Below are 12,586 nucleotides of genomic sequence, written 5' to 3' on the forward strand. Positions count from 1 at the left end.
ACAGCTCGTACAAAATGGGGAAGTAAAAAGAATGCCACTTCACAGGATGGAAGGGGGCCACAGGCAGATATCCTTAGGGGCCACAGGCAGAGTTGAATAATGCAAGCCAAAAGTACAGGGAATTAACTCTCTGTGGAGTGAACTTTGAGCAATGGTCAACAGGAAACAGGAGGAAGCCAAACCCTACCCCATCGTGAACACCACGAGCTGTTCACATAGGCTTCTTTACCTTCTGGTGCTGAGATGCACCTGTAGGGCCCATTGTGTCTTTTCACAGCTCTTTGTGAGGCTGCAGCTGGTTTGGTGATGCAGCCCTACACGTCTTTGCTCACCTTTCCTCTCGCTCTCACCGCCCTAGTGTAGCACCTCCCAAGTAATCATTAGTACTTCAAATCCTTGCCTCAGATTTATTTTCTAAGAAACTGAGGCTAAGACTGAATTTAATTTCACCTAAACTGGATTCTTCCGTTATTTCCTTCATCCAAATCCTAGACCTAAAATATAACTAAGAGTAAGTTCAAATTAAGTGTGTCAGGTCCTTGGGGAAATACTGAGATATATACAAGCTCACACTAATTTTAAATTAAGAAAATATCCTTGGAAATTTTTGTAATTAACTATCGTCCTTCAAGCACTCCAAATAGTGTTAATCAAAATTTATTCTCAAAAAATTGACAAGGCTAATATCAAAGATCTATCTCTGAAACTCTAGAGTGAGCAACCAAAACATTGTCAAAGGTTATTACTTCTCCTTCATCAACATCATAAAAATATAGTATTGGTGACATGTACAATCCCCATGACAATGAACTTTAAGGTCTCGACAAATGGATGTCTTGGGGCTTAAAACTTATATGCTTCTTAAGTGGCTGGAATTCATATCCCCAGGAAGCTGGGAGTGAAATAGCTACGCCCCAGCTTTCTAAAAATGAATTAGCAAATATAAATAACTGTTCTAAACACAGTTGAGAAGATGAAACATACCATGAATTCTCCAAACAAGCGACTCTTCGTACAAATGTTACAAATTGTATAATTTTCTCTTGGAAGGTGATCAGGATATTTGAGAAGGAAGGGGATGATGAGAATCAGCTTTGTAGTGAGTTGGGCCATGGGGACTCAGGAGTGAATAACAAACAGTCCCTGCGTTTGATAAACCTAGAGGCTGATAAAAGAAAAGACAAATCAGAATTTAGAACTCACTGCAGTAAGTACTGAAAGTAATAGATTTCCTGTTACAGAAGCACAGATGAGAGCTGCTAATCCAACTTGGAGGAAGTCAGAGATACAGGTAGATGTTCTAGTTAACATGCCACTGTTAACTTGTTTGAGGCACTAATTTGCTTGAGGAAGGAAAATAAGTGGTTTGGTTTGGGACATGGTGAATTTAAAGTACAACATCCAGGTGGAGACAACCTGTAGACAACAGAAAATCAGGCCTGACGTTCAGGAGACACTTCTAGTCTAAAGAAGGAGATGTGAGTTGAGAGGGTACAGATTATAGTTAAGCACACATATGAGAAGGTCCAGGGAGCACGTGTCAAGAAAAGAGAGGGGTGGATTGGGTAGAGGCCAATTGGCCAGAGCCCAATTTTAGAATCCCTGGGAACATAGCTATTTAGGATGAGCAGGGAATTAAAGAAAACAAGAAAGAATCGTCAAAAATTAGGAGGAAAAACAAAAGCATACATTATCTCAAATGAACGTTGGAAAGTTTCAAAGAGGAAACGTGTTCAGCAATTTCAATGCTTATAAATAGCCAATTGAAATAACTGATAAGAGGAAAGTTACCACTAGATTTGGCAGTTAGCAGGTCACTCTGAGAGGACTTCTTCAGAGGCAGGATGGACCAAGGCCAAGTTGAAAAGGGCTGGAGATAGAAAGGCAGGCAAGGAAGTGGAAAGGGTGATGAGTCACTAGAATGAAACACTGATACTGCATCATTACACTGGGTCACAAAAGTAAACTGCATAAAACAGGTCTGTCGTGTGCGTGCGTGCGTGTGTGTGTGTGTGTGTGTGTGTGTGATAGCTTGTCATAGCTCTTTCTGGGGTCTGCATCATCGCAGCGGGTCTGGTCCCTTCTGCAGTTCGGTGCTCTTTGTTGGCTGCAACACACGTATCTTTCGGGGACCCTCTGGTTTCTGTGGACTTACACACTCAGCTCTCTTTTTACAGGCTTGAAGCAAGGAGAACTGGGCTGGAGCACGGGGCACAGGGACTCCCTTTCTGCCTCCAGTTTCCCAAGAGAATTTGCTGCTTCCTGCTTTGCCTCACGTTGCCCTCCAGGTACCCCCTGAGGAAGTGAAACACTGTGGCTGTCAGCACTCTCTCCCTCCCCGCACCCCCAGCCTGCTTCCCTTACTGCAGGATGCTGACGGGGCCCCTGACAAGAAGAGATGGCAGCTGTAACGGGGAGAGACGTAGACCTCTCTCTGGCACAACAGAGGAGGAAGTAATAACTTAAATACAGATCCCTATTCTTCTGTGCCATTTCAGTTACTTTTCAGTTTTATTATTCCCTAGACCCTCATTTATTATCTACTGGCATAGAATCAAGTACCTTGATACAGAAACTATTTCTTAGAATGCAAAGAGAGACTTCATATGTCATAGGAGATTATCCTCATAGAGAAACTGTGCCGGTCATATACATCTTTTGCTATCAAATCTGCTTTCCACTCTTCCTCTAAGGAATTTCACTTCCGCGCTTCCCTTGGCACCTGGGTTCCATATAACTGCAGCCAGGGAGGGCAGGAGGAGACACCTTGGGTATTTCTCCCTCTCTTGTTCGGCTGCATACAGCACCCCCAGCAACGGCTGTGTCTTCCCTCCAGCTTCATCGTGTCCCTGCCCCGGTTCTCACTCTCTGAAAGTCAGCCTGATTTCCGAGTTCTGGGAACACCACTGCCTCCCATTGTCTCTCCAGCTTTGTAAGTGGGCACAGATCCCTGCTGTCACTAATCTTTTGGAGGCATGAACCACCCCCACGTGGCTTCTCAGATCATCCATTACTCAAGAACAAATTGTCCGAATTAAATCCCTTCTGTTGAACCATCTAGAGTCGTTTCTGTCCTCTGATTGGACCGTCACAGAGAAACCATCATAACCAAATCCAGGAAGCAGAGTTTTAGAAGGATTATTGGCAAAGATAGGCACATATTTATCCATATCAGCCTTCCTTATCACTTTGCCCTATCCAACCTTCAACCAAAAGTGATAGTGAGCTCACAGTGTCCTTCCTAACCGGAAAATGTAAATGTATTTTAAAATCAGGAAAACACGGATACAAGGGAAGACAATGCCCTGAAGAACAGAAATGCTGTGAAGTCAGGGCTCTCAGACAGAGGGCTGATGGCCCTAGAGGCAAAGTAGTTGAGGAAAGGGGGGGAACATATTGGAGGCTAAGAGCTATTAGAAAGGGAAGAGATGTGAAGCTGAGATGCATAGAAAAATGTACTGAGCAAAATCAGAGGAACTGGGGTTATCAGTCTGCCTAGTAAAGTTAAAATACCTGAGATCTGTGAGGTGAAGGGAGACAGGGCTCCAGGGGAGGGGAGAGGGAAGGAAAGAAACTGCCCTACAATATAGGAGAGGGGGGAAGTATATTTTTACTCCAAGAGAAACAGTAAGTATACTAAATAGCTTAAGTCTCTGCTGATATAACTGGACAAATAAAACCTGTGTAAATGTAACCTCTCTCAAGGGCTAAGGACCGTGGTGCTATGTTTTCCTTATAAGGATTATCTGGGGTGATCCAACTGAATCACCATGGAACCTTAAAAATAAAACAAAATAAAAACAAATTCTGGAACCCTCACTCCAGAATTATTGAAACAGACTTCAAGGGGGCAAGGCTTTGACTCTGATTTTTATTTATTTATTTTTTATTTTATTTTTTTTTTTTTTGACTCTGATTTTTAAAGAGCTCCCCACTTAGAGCTCAAGAGGTCCAGCTGAAAGAGTTACCTGCATGACATCACGGTTAGAATGAACACTAGCGTAGTTGAATCATCCCCCAGTATCCAGGAGTACAGGAAAGCTTCTTTAACAGAAGTGGGGAAATCTGATGTCGGAGATCTCAAGATTTAAAAGACACATTTCATAATAAATGTTTTTGGACACTCTGGACTGTGATGATGGAAACCTATTTCCAGTAGACCTGGGTAAGCCTTCTGTTTGAAGATTGCCTTGGGAGGAACCTCATTCTAGACCAGAATAAGACTGATATCTATGCACACTTCTTTGTTTACGATGTATATGTCTATATATTGGTCTTCCATTTTTTTTTCCTGTATTTGTGGTTAGGTCCTAAAATAATTTTACCCAACTATCTTGAAATAATTTTACCCAACTTTTAAAAAAAATTTTTTTTTTACATTTATTTATTTTTAAGAAACAGAGTGGGACAGGCGTGAGCGGGGGAGGGGCAGAGAGAGAAGGAGACACAGAATCTGAAGCAGGCTCCAGGCTCTGAGCAAACTGTGAGCACAGAGCCCGACACGGGGCTCGAACCCACAAACTGTGAGATCATGACCTGAGCTGAAGTCGGACGCTCAACCGACTGAGCCACCCAGGCGCCCCTAATTGTACCCAACTTTTAATTCTCGGTCAGAAAGTTCTGGAACATTAAACAAAATTAAAGGGTTATTTTAAAAATGGTGTTTTATAGAGCTATTTGCTGTACTTATTCTACACGCAGCATGATGATTACTTCTTCACGCTGTTTTTTTTTTTCCCTTTTTTTTTTTTTTTTTTGTTTTTTTTTTTTGTTTTGAAGTAACTAGATAAGGAATTTTTAGAAAACAGTCACAGACACCCATTACTAAATGCCCAGCACATTCAGGGGAGCTTCAAGACCATTTGTAACACCACTGAAGACTGAACTGAACACTGAAGACATTTTCAATAACTGGCACAATTTTGAAATGGAAATTGCTCTTGGTGTTAAATTTTAAAAGCAATTTTGTTTGGAAATATTAGTGCAGTCTACAAAGAAACATCAAATCATACAGCTACGGGGACTAACAGCCTTTGAAGCTTTAGCTGTAGACTGGAGATTTCTCATTCTTTTCTTTCTGCTTGCTTGCCTTCCTGCCTGCCTGCCTTCCTTCTTCCCTTTGTCATGACAGATATGAGGAACGCGATAGTGAACAAAACACTCATTATCTCTGCCTTCACCGAGCTGCAGTCCAATGAGAAAATTAGATATTAAGCAAATAATTATGCCAAAAAAGTAGTTAGAAATGTGAGAGCACCTGACCATGGATTTTACATAGTCAGGTTGTCAAATGAGAGGTTTCAGTGCCTTTCAGACACCTAGGAGAAGAGTTAGGGAGGCGAATGGTTAGATGGTTTTGAGTCAAAAGGCAGGTTGTGGTTGGTAGACTACAGGCTGAAATTATCCTGATTAAAACTTGTTTCCTTTACATTGTCATCAAGCAATAATTACTAAGGATGTAGCACAGTGGTAGTTCATATGTGGTCTGCACTGACCTGGGCTTTGGTGCGAGTCAAGGGGAAAGAAGGGTATGTTTGGAATGGTTACGTAGGAGGGGGGAGGACATGAAAAGAAAAAGTATTCTAGTGAGGGAACAGCTATAGGATCCCCTGTATTCCTGTGAAACCTCTCCTAAGCCAAAATGGCATCAAAGAAGGCCACAGTCACCATTAATTTATATGGATTCGTTTTTGAGCATCCTCAGACCAAAAACAACCTCCTTTAGGTTTTCCTGATACCTTCAGACATATCTTGCTAACGGCTGCACAAAATAAACGGAGACGGAGCCCCGATGCTCACAGAGAGAGTTCAAAGCTCTGGGGGCTGGACACTGAGACGGAGCTTGGTTCCCAGTCCCAAAGGCTGGCCACCGTTGCTGTTTTTCAGCTTGGCAGCTTTTACCATGAAAGTGAAAAACCTCTCCGGATTTCTTTCAGTTACCAAAAGCAAGAACGGTGGTGCCCCCCCATCTGTGGGGGTATACATTCAAAGACCCCCAGTTAATGCCTGAAACCGCAGACGGGACTGAACCCTATAAATACTATGTTTTCTCCCAAACACACACGTCTATGATACAGATTAACCTCTAACTCAGTCACAGTACAAGATTAACAGCAGCTAAAATATTAACACACTGCACTCACCCTTCTTCTGACCATGTGAGATGATAAAACGCCCCAGTGATGAGATGAAGTGAGGTAGATGACATAGGCACCGACACGTTGCCTTAGGTGACTATTGACCTTCTGACCTAGCGAAGGAACATCTGCTTCCTGCTTCCGGGTTACGGTTGACGGCAGGTAGCTGAAACCACAGAAAGCGAACCCCCAGATAAGAGGGGGACTACGAATGCAGGTCTTCTGTAAAATCCAAGCGGTGGAAGCAAACTTTCAAAAAGCGAGGATACCAGTATACCAAAGCAAATACCGGAATAGAAGAAAGAAAGATCCTGGTGTGTATGCGGTGCTGTGAAACGGAGTAGTTGTGAAGTCACTCAGCTCAGAGAGCCAGTAAAGATATTGACTGAAGCCCGCATCAGCGGGTGGGTCTGTATATGAGTATATGCATACAGGTATATGCACATGTATATGTGTGTATGTATATAATATACAAATATTTATTAATTAGTATGTAAGATGCAAAAATACTAAAAATTTTAGACGAGCAGACTCACAGACTGAGAACAGGTAAGAAGTTGAACCAAACTTTAGAGAATTTAGAAACTGAGCAGATAAGAGTTTAAATAAAACTAGACAGCTCCCCCTACCCACCCCTCTCTCTTGCTGCCTTCAAACCCTTCCCCACCTGTTGGCATATTTCACAAAGAAGATATTGTTATGGCCATAAATTGCCCAGACTACAACTCAAGTCAGTTTGAAGGCTTCTAGAAGAGTTGACTAGCAGTGCAAATTTTCTAATACCCACTATTCCATTTTAAAGTCATCCTCAAAAAGAAGGGGAAAGTCTCATTACTGTGTGCATTAGTCCATTCAGGCTGCTATAACACTACCATAGACTCGGCAGCTTGAACAACAAACATTTATTTCTCACTGTTTTGGAGGCGGGAATTCCCAGCTCGCGGCACCTGCAGATTCAATGTCTGCTGAGAGCCTGATCCCTGGTGCACGATGCAAGGGCCCCTATGTTCTCAAAACGTGGAAGGGGCCAGGGAGCTCTGTGAACCAGGAGCTAATCCCATCTTGAGGGCTCCACCCTCGTGACCTAATCACCTCCCATAGTCCCAGCCTCCCAATACCATCACCTTGGAGGTTAGGATCTCAATGTATGAATTTGTTGAGAACACAATCATTCAGTCCATAGCACTCTGTATAGACCTGAATCGAAATGGAAAAAAAATGTATCTGAGTATTTTATATGATCAACATCAACTACCAGTCACCAAATTAAGAATAAAACATCAAAAATGTATCTATGTGTATTAAATGCCTTTGTCATCACAGAAATAATCCATCATTAAGGAAAGTCTTTTGATGTCAGAGATAGAAAATGAAAATGTGCTTTCTTTTTTCATAGCGTATTTAAGTATTACCTCTTTTGTAATCATACGCCTCCCAAGGCTATGTAAGAAGTCAAGTTATTCCAGAAGTAAGCACAATAAAAGACTTTTCTTATACAAATGATTCTTGAAAATGACTTAATCTTCAGCACAATTCCTTAATTATTCATTGTTATTTGTTGCACCCATCAGCCTTTTTCTCTTTGTTTCACAATGAAGAGCTAACCTTCCAGAAAGGAAAGGGAAAAAGCACTTTGAAAAAGCACATGACTTCTCTGAGCCAGGAGCTCCTCCAGGGCAGAACAGGGCCAGCAGGGGCCGCTGTGGTGCCCGCTACAGCCAGGGGGCGCCCCAAGCAACTCACACCTATCTACTCGGTCCTCACCACGGAAAGTGGCCATCCTCCCACGACAGGTGAGGAAACTGAAGTTGGGCTGCTTGCTCATGGTCACATAGGGAAGGAGGGACAGCAAAGCGAAGGTTCAAGTCCAGGGGCTTCAGTACCAGGTGCGCCGCTGGTCACGATGCTGCACGGTATAATAAACAAGCCAACCTCCTAGGATTCTTCTGCAGACCAAATTACATAAAGTTTTTCTTACCTTTTCAGGGACTATGCAAAAGTAAGTTATTTTTATTTAAGTGAGTGATGAAATGGAACATTCAAGGCTATTATGAATGACATTACCCCAAGACCTTGACTCAAAAGTTGCCTGATTTGAGATGTCAAAAGGGGGTGGGGGGTAGAGACAGACTTTGCATGTTTCATAGTACTATAAAATATTATTACTGACCTTATGACTCACTATGAGTAAAAGAAAGCCTTGATAATATGTGATACTTTACAGCTTTGGTGTTCCGATTAAATCATACATGGAAACTAGAACTTATTTTGTGAGTGAGGTCATGCTGGCTCAGGCTATAAAATTTTTATTTTAACTTGCTTTATATTTTAGGTTAGTACAAGTTACATTTAGTATATTATCTGTGATTTCCTGAGAAATTTCGAAATCATTTTTTTGTAATTCATTTGAAAATCTGTAGTGCTGCTATGATCAAAATGAATTGTTCAATCTTGAATTTAGGCTTATTCTATCAATAAAGAAACCTAGCTTTCAAAGTTACGCTTTTATTACTATCCGTTCTAACTTCAACACTTTAAAAGGTATTCCCTATTGTTTTTCGTCATTTACTTGTCATTGTGGCAGAGGTGAGCCAAAGGCACCTAAATTACCACAGAATACAATTTATAAAAATACAAACATGTGATACACAGTTAAGTAGTCATTAAGGTCACAAAACAAAATACATGTTGGAAATTGCTCTATATTGATGCAAAACATCATAGCTTTCATTACCATTACTTTCAAACTTGTAAATAGTTTGGTATCCATGAAGCATGCCTTCATAGATTTCAGAATCTTTGTATTCCTTTACACTGTGTCATATTTTAGAGATGCATTTTCTTTTCTTTTGCTGTAACCTGCTTAAAGTCATCAGAGTAACTTGAACTTTGTTGAGCATTAGTTTCCCAAGAAGTTTGTGTGGCAAAATTGTGGAATGTCGAATGGTGTATAATCAAAGGGGCAACAAATGCAGTGTGGCAACATTGAAAAAATCCATTAAGGGTGCAAAATCCTAAATCCTCTTCAGGTGGGCTCTTGTCTGAGTAATTCACTTCATCCGTGGATGACCCTCAGGTAAACAGAAACACCTAAGAAACAGCACAGCCCGAATTCCAACAAACACTACAGTAATTATTTGAGGGACTGTAATACATGATAATTGTTTCCAGAGCTAAATGATATTCTGATATTAATTGTATTTAAGGAAGATATAATTATAAAAAATTGACTAAGTGGTAACTATATTTAGGTACTTACTAAGGGCTTTATGCACATGACAGTTAAAAATAAAGAAAATGTATTCAGCTGCACATACAAGGGACTTATGTAGAGTCAGGAAATGAGATAGGTCATTAGGAAACTGGGTTCAATTTGATGATGTTTGATGATACTTTATTCCAGGAAGCTAAGAATGTTCCTATTTGGCTTTTTCACTAAGGCTAATGATGATTAATAGGAAAAGTGGAAACGAAAGGCACTTTATTAATAATTGCCACTGCCTAATAGACTTCTGAAGCAAAATTCCTGGTGAAGCTGGACAAGAGCCCGCATAGCTCAGGCTGAAGCTTAAAGAAGACTAGCTTTTCCTCCTTGCCTGGATTGCTGCAGGGCCCCCAGTGGTGGGCAGAGAAAATCAGAGGAAACAGAAGAAATAGAAGAGTCGCCGCGGGAGCCACAGGTCACTTCCTAATATCACAGAATAGCAGCCAGAGAGGCAGAGACGTGTATGATACATATTTTAAAAATTAAAGCAATTTTCACTATATTTTAACATATTCATTATTCTTAATGTTTGGGAGAGACAGTAGCCAGAAAGCACTCCACAAGGGATTCTATCCTAGTTGGGGAATGTGATGGGTAACTTTATGCATCAACTTGGCTATGCTATGGTGCCCAGCAGTTGGTCAAACATTAGTCTTTCTAGATGTTGCCGTGAACCTATCTTGTAGCTGTGATTTTCATTTACAGTCAGTTGATTTTAAGTAAAGCAGTGAGCCCCATCCAATCAACTGATCAACTGAAGTTTCCCAAGAAGGAACTCTGACTCAAACTGTAATATCAACGGGGTCCTGGGGGGCGTGGCTGGTTAAGTGTCAGCTCCTGATTTTGGCTTAGGTCATAATCTCGTGGTTCGTGGGATTGAGCCCCATGTTGGACTCTGTGCTCACAGATTCCCTCTCTCTCTCCCTCCCTCCCTCTCTGCCCCTCCCCCACTTACGCTTGTGAGCACTCTCAAAATAAATAATAAAATAAAATAATCTGTAAGATAGAAACCCTGCTTGCGTCCCCAAACTCCTAACCTGTTCTGCAGATTTTGGATTTAAGACTACGACATACTCTGAATTTCCAGACTGCCTGTCTTCTGTACTCCACAATCATGTAAGCCAATTCCTTAAAGTAAATATCAATCAATATTCAAAGAGAAGAAAGAAAGAGCAGAATTCTGAAGTATTTAGTATGGCAGAGATGGGGCATTTGACAAATATGTAAATGTTAACAATATATTTTATAACCTATCGGTGACATCTTTATTTTCACCTGGCTAAAAAAGTATTTGCTTAAAATGGTCATATTTATGATTGTAAAGAAATTCACAATACATTCCCATTAGTAGAACTTTTTCTAGCTCACAATGCATTAACTAGTGATATAAGAACAAATGTATATGAAAACTCAAAAAACAAAAATAATAAAGGCAAATAAATGTAACACAACCAAAAAGCTCCTAAACTCCTCCTATGTCAAAGAGGAAAGTTACATCTCTAATTAGAGATCTTTGAGAATGAGATATATACCAAATGGATATATCTGACTTCCATACTATTGTGTCCCCCTATTGTGGCAGGATTTGGAGGTGGGGCCAATGGAAGGTAACTGAATTTGGATGAGGTTACGGGGATGGAACCCCATGATGGAATTGATGCCCATATAAGAGATGAAGGGACCAGAGCCCTCTCTCTTGGTCTTATATGAATACCGTGAGAAGGTGGCCATCTATAAGCCAAGAAGAGAGCCCTCACCAGAACATAACCATACTACCACCCAGATCATACATTCTCAGCCTCCACAACTGTGAGAAATAAGTATTTGTTAGTTAAGCCACCCAGGCTATGGCATTTTGTTACCATACCAGTGGTAGCCCACGCTAAAGATACTCAACCACCCTATTTTCTGCTGAAATAAAGCAACCAAAAGAAAGCGGTGGAGAAAACTGTATACCATAGTGGGAAAGTCAGGAGGCATTTTAACTGCTCATTCCAAATGTCAAGGAGCTCTCACTTTTAAATAATGCGGTTAAAATGAAATTATGGGTAAGGAATAGTATCACCAGTGCCACCACTAGCTACATCAGGAAGAGACACCACCAAAGACAGACACCTGCCCTGGATTGTTCCTGCAGAGAAAAATAACCTGGTCAAAAGATAATTTTTCAAAAAAGGGAAAAAAATAAAATTGTGGCTCTCAATGCAGGTGTAAAAATGAACATGTTACAGACTTTATTTAACTCATTCATGAGGGAGCTGGAAAGGTGTCACAACCATGTCCAGGAGTTAATATTCGAAAAGTACAGAATTCATTTACATGTGTACAGGCAAGAATGATTTCACAACGCTGCCAGTTACCTGCAACTTACAACGTTGTAACATAGCTCCCACAAAATCAGAATCATATGACGTCATATTTAGAAAACTAGGTAGATGCTCCAGCAAATCACTTGTAGATGCATAATTTAACAGCTCTGGTTATAGTGACTTCTATGTAATATTAATAATCTACTCTGAGTAGATTTCCCTCATCTCCGTCTATTTAACAGGTCATGATATTTATCCATTCAAGTTGAATGGTTGATATTGATATTACAGGCTGAAGAGAAAACCAGAACCCACTGCAACCAGAGTCTTTATAATTTCTTTGTTTGAACATCAGGTTAGCTTCCATGCATCCTAAAATTCTGCCCTAAACCATATAAACTACACATGAAAACCGAGAAATACTTAGACATGACAAAGGACAAAAGAATGACAAAGAAAATTTACGGGCAGGCTGAACACCTTTACCTGTTCATTCTGGATCCAGCATTATTTTAAGAATCTCTCCAATACGGTTTTTCCACCCACATGCAAATTCTTAGTACAAGCAACAGCATTTGTTTCCCTTTAGTTGCCCTGGCCTCGATTTCTAGGCATTTTAATATCTGTACCAAATTCCTTTAAATTGGAAGAGAGAGGTGTGTATACACATGGAAAAGAGTTCACAAGGATTAAGATATCCTTGGTTATTTGTAGCTATTCATGATTACATGTGGATAGTGGGATTACAGGTCTTTTTATTTTCATATTTTTGCTTTATTTACTTCCCATTTTTTCTACAGCGAAATGATGGTGATTCAAATTGAGAATTGATTTTTTACCTGAAAATTTTTAAAGGCCAATTAACAATTTAGGTG

This window comes from Herpailurus yagouaroundi, unplaced genomic scaffold (genome assembly GCF_014898765.1).
Source record: "Herpailurus yagouaroundi ecotype Mexico unplaced genomic scaffold, PumYag 29, whole genome shotgun sequence".
Taxonomy (NCBI): Eukaryota; Metazoa; Chordata; class Mammalia; order Carnivora; family Felidae; genus Herpailurus; species Herpailurus yagouaroundi.